The following is a 4,952-nucleotide window of genomic DNA, read 5'->3' as shown; positions in this document are numbered from 1 at the left end:
TGCCTGGCAAGCGCAAGGTCGTGAGTTCGGTTCCCGGTACCGGAGAAAACAAAACAAAACAAAACAAAACAAAAGGCCAGCATGAACTGCATAGCGAGACCCTGTCTCAAAAAAAAAAAAAAAAAAAAAAAAAAAAAAAGAAAGGAAAGAAAGAAGGAAATTTCCTAGATAAGGCAGACAGAAGCTTAATGGAAAAATATTCTAGCTGGACTCAAGATATTGGACCAAGGGGTTATGGATCATTGCAGCGCCAGATTGTAAGCTTGAACTATATCAGAGTAGAGATCATGAATGTTACAACTGCAATGTTAAGGTCAATATCAGTTGATACATTTGAGCTAATAAATTTTGTAAACCCCAGGGGCTCCTCAGTGTAAGTACAGAGGGAGGAGCAGTGGGCTAGCAGTGTAGCTCAGAGGCAGAGCACTTGTCTAGCATGCGCAGGCCCCGGGTTTGATCCCTAACATTGAGAAAGAGAGGGGGTGGCAGGGAGGGGGGCGCTGAGAGATGTGGAAAGATCATTTCAAACCAGGGCATTGAGCGAAACTGCAGTTTACATCGTGTGATGCAGCCCAAGCTCTCTTTCCCCAGTTTTATTATTTACAGCTACATAACAGTCACCTCAAAATGTAATGGCTTACGACAATGAGCAATTTATTGCTTACAGTTCTATGAGTGACTGCACCCAGCTAAATAATTCTTCCACACCGTAGGATGTTGGCCAGGGGGTTATCTGAGGGTTCGACTGGGTTGGAACATTCAAGATAACCACTCACATGTCTGATGCCTCATGGATCCCACTGGGAGTCTAGGCTCAGCTGGGGGCTGAAATGATTGAATCTCCGTCTGTTGCAGAAGGCCACCTCTCCATGACTGGCCTTCCCTCTTGGGGAAGGCTGGCCTTCTGTACGTGGCCTCCTCTAGATTTCTTTTCTTTTCTTTTTTTTTTTTTTTTTTTGTCTTTTTGAGACAGAGTCTCACTATGCAATTCAGGCTGAACTTGAGGTCACTTTGTAGCCCAGGCTGGTCTCGAACTAGCAGTGATCCTCCTACCTCAGCCTCCTGAATGCTGGGATTACAGGCGTGCGCCACCTACCTGGCTAGATTTCTTACACGCTATATCAGGCTACCAAAAGTGAAAAAGAAGCTTCTGGGCTGGGGATACAGCTCAGTGGCATAAGCGCCTGCCTGGCAAGCACAAGATCCTGAGTTCAATTCCCAGTACAAAAAAAAAAAGCTGGGCGTGGTGGTGCACGCCTGTAGTCCCAGCACTTGGGAGGCTGAGGCAGGAGGAAGTTCGAGACCAGCCTGGACTACAAAGTGAGCTCGAGGGCAGCCTGAACTGCATAGTGAGATCCTGTCTCAAAAAGACAAAAAAAACCCAAAACCACAAAAAAAATGAAAAAAGAAGCTTATAAGCATTCTTAACTACCAGAAAAATAACATATCCATAAAATAAAGTATTGAATTATTAATATTTATTTAGTGTTTATAATAAATAACATTTTCAACATCAGTTGTTTTATGTTTATAAAATCTAAAAAATAACATCAATAGACTCTTATGTGAACTAAGATGAAAATACAACTCTACAACAAAAATAATCTTTACTTCAATTATGACAATAAATTGCCTGACAGTTCAAAACAAAGCTTTCAAAAAATGATCAAATAGCCAGGCGTAGTGGTGCATGCCTGTAATCCTAGCACTCGGAAGGCTGAAGCAGGAGGATTGTTGCGAGTCGAGACCAGCCTGGGCTACAAAGTGAGCTCAAGGGCAGCCTGAACTGCGTATCAAGACCCTGTCTCAAAAGACCAAAAAAAGAAAAAAAAAATGAGCAAATAGCAGCCAAACTGTTTAGTTTTTTTCTTTCTTGGTGTGTGTTTTTGTTGTCAAAATATAGGCAATTTTGGCCTGGGGTGGTGGCACATGCCTGTAATCCCAGTACTGGGGAGGCTGAGGCAGGAGGACCATTATGAGTTTGAGACCAGCCTGGGCTACAAAGTGAGCTCAAGGCCATCCTGAACCACATGGTGAGAATCTGTCTCAAAAAAAAAAAAAAAAAGGCAATTTTGAAGGGAAAAAAAATCTCTTGAGTGTGATCATTCTAAAAATCTCAATGCCACATCAGTTACTTCTCCATAAATCCTTTAGATTCTGATGATTTGAATGAAAAATTCCTCTTATATATAACACACTACGAAGGCTTTTAGTTCAGATAGTAATGTGTAAATATATATATATTACTATTGATGTATATAGGATGTTTACTTGTATTTCATTATTTGTGTATTTCAAAACATCTTGTAGCCTATTGTCCATTATAAACAATTTCCAACCTTGAATCATAGCATTGGTGTTCTGTCCAACAGGTTTCACCTCTGGGAAGAACCTAATCGCATTTTCTGACCTAGTTTGAATGTTGGATGGTTCAGTGCTGTGTGCATTTGCCAACACGCATGGAACTATACTCTGCAGATCACTGCTTCAGAAATGCTACATGACCATTTTGTAGCATTTCAACTAGTCAAATGTTTATTTAAATTATTTTATTTTTTGAGACATGTAGTTCAGACCAGCCTTGAATTCACTACATAGCCCAGGCTGGCCTCTAACTTAACGTGATCCTCCTGCCTTGGCCTCCCATGTACTGGGATTACAGGTGTGTTCCACCATGCCCAACTGTTATTTTTATGTATTTATTTATTTATTTATTTATTGGTACCGGGAATCGAACTCACAACCTCACGCTTGCAAGGCAGATGCTGTGCCGCTGAGCTATATCCCCGGTCCCAGCTGTTATTTTTAAAAATACTGTTAATTTAATTTAAAATACTGTTAATAAAATGTTATTAAAAACTGCTATTTTTAAAAACAAAGTTAGGTATAATTATACACAGTGAAATTTAATGATCTTTTTTGTTTGTTTGACAGGGTCTCACTGTATAGTTCAGGCTGACCTTGAACTCATGAGCCTCCTGCCTTAGTCATCTGAGTGCTGGGATACAGGTGTGTCCCATGGTGCCTGACTGAAAAGCAAGGATCTTCACACTACAGTTCCATGAGTGCTGGCAAATGCACACAGCTCTGAAACACAAACCCTTAATGAGATACACAGTATTTCTTTTCTTTAAAATTTTTTTTTCTTCTAGATTCTATTTTTTTTGTTTTTTTTTTTGTTTTGTTTTGTTTTGTTTTCTCCGGTACCAGGAACCGAACTCACGATCTTGCGCTTGCCAGGCAGGCGCTTTTGCCGCTGAGCTAAATCCCCAGCCCCTAGATTCTATTTTTTTGAACTGATACATAGTATTGCCATCATTTAAAAAAATTTTCTTTTAATACTTTTTTACTCAGTCCCTGCTCTTACAGAAACAACTGTTTTCCTTTGTTTCATCACAGATGTGTTTTGCCTGTTGTAGAGTTTAGTGTAAACAGTTAACTGATTTTTAAACTAAACTTACAACAGTCACTCATATTTTAGTCTTCATTGCTTCATTAGTTTACTACTCACTCTTAATCCTTTCATAGTAGGTCATTCTCACCCCACCCCCCCTTTTTTTTGTCTTTTCTTTTCTTTTTTTTTTTTTCCCGGTACCGGGAATTGAACTCATGACCTTGCGCTTGCCAGGCAGGTGCTGTGCCGCTGAGCTAAATCCCCAGCCCCTCCCCCTTTTTGTTTTTTGAGACAGAGTCTCCCTATGTAGCTCAGGTTGGCCTCAAACTCACTATGGAGCCCGGGCTGACCTTGAATTTGTGGAGATCCTCCTGCCTCAGTCTCCCAAGTGCTGGGATTACAGACGTGGGCCATCACACCTGGATCTTCTCTGTTTTTGAATTTTGTATTTTGATTCCTTTCCAATTTGTGTCTTCAAATATTTTGTTTTCAAAAAGGGTATGTAGGCAATATATTTTCTGAACCCAGGTGTAGGAGAGAATGAATTCTGCTGCCTCTACTGGTGGACAATGGCTTGGCTGGCATAGGTTCATGACTTGGTTCTATTGTGTGCTGGTATTTCTGCTGCCGAGTTTGAGGTCACCTTGACTTTTGTTCCTTTGCCGCTAACCTCCTTTTTCCGTCTGGATGCTTTGGATATATATATTTGCCTTTATTTTTGAGATTCAAATTCTGGCATTCTTCAAGGTAGAATATGGACATGTCTTAAAAAGAAAAAACTGTGGCCTGTTTTTCCTATAAAGCATTATCAGGTAATGAGATGGAAATTTAAATGTCTCGTACATCCAAGTGCCGGCAGCAACCTGACATAGTCACCTTGAGCATTCGGTCTGAGACACTTGAGGGGTGGTGCTTCTGTCAGATGTCTTTGGGAGCTCCTCTTCGCTCTGAGGAGCAGGCTTCTTCTCCTGAGTGTGGATTTGGGTTTTGGAAACAACTAAGAGAAATTTGGTGGTGAATTCTGCTGCAGGGGACAAGTTGAAGGATGCATCTTTTGGCCAGAAAGGCTAGTGCCTATAATTGGAACAACTCTAAAATTTCCCCAAGTTAATTCTTAGAGAGGCATCTTTAAAATTAATTGCTTTAGATGGCATTTGTTTCCTTTATTCGTGACTGGATACACTGGTGATTGGGAGTGTAGTAACCTTTATCATTGCTGCTGTCCCTTTCATGACCTACTTCAGGTCTGCACAGTGGCTCTGTGTGGCAGGGCCTGACCTTAGCATATGCTGCTGACCCTGCCTGATGTGCCCTCCATGTGGCTTGGATTCCCATAACTCAAGTGAGGGGCTGGGGACATAGCTCAGCGGCACAAACGCCTGCCTGGCAAGCACAAGGTCCTGAGTTTGATTCCCAGCACCTAAAGCAAGACAAGACAAAACAAAACAAAACAAAAACCCCATAGCTCAGGTGGAGGTCACCCATTCTACATTCTCAAAGTGTTCCTTAGTGTGTACTTTCTTACTTCTCCACTACCCTGGGACAATTATGGAAAAAT

The sequence above is a fragment of the Chinchilla lanigera genome, unplaced genomic scaffold (genome assembly GCF_000276665.1).
Source record: "Chinchilla lanigera isolate Chin_1 unplaced genomic scaffold, ChiLan1.0 scaffold00144, whole genome shotgun sequence".
Lineage (NCBI taxonomy): Eukaryota > Metazoa > Chordata > Mammalia > Rodentia > Chinchillidae > Chinchilla > Chinchilla lanigera.
This window is presented reverse-complemented; position numbering follows the sequence as displayed.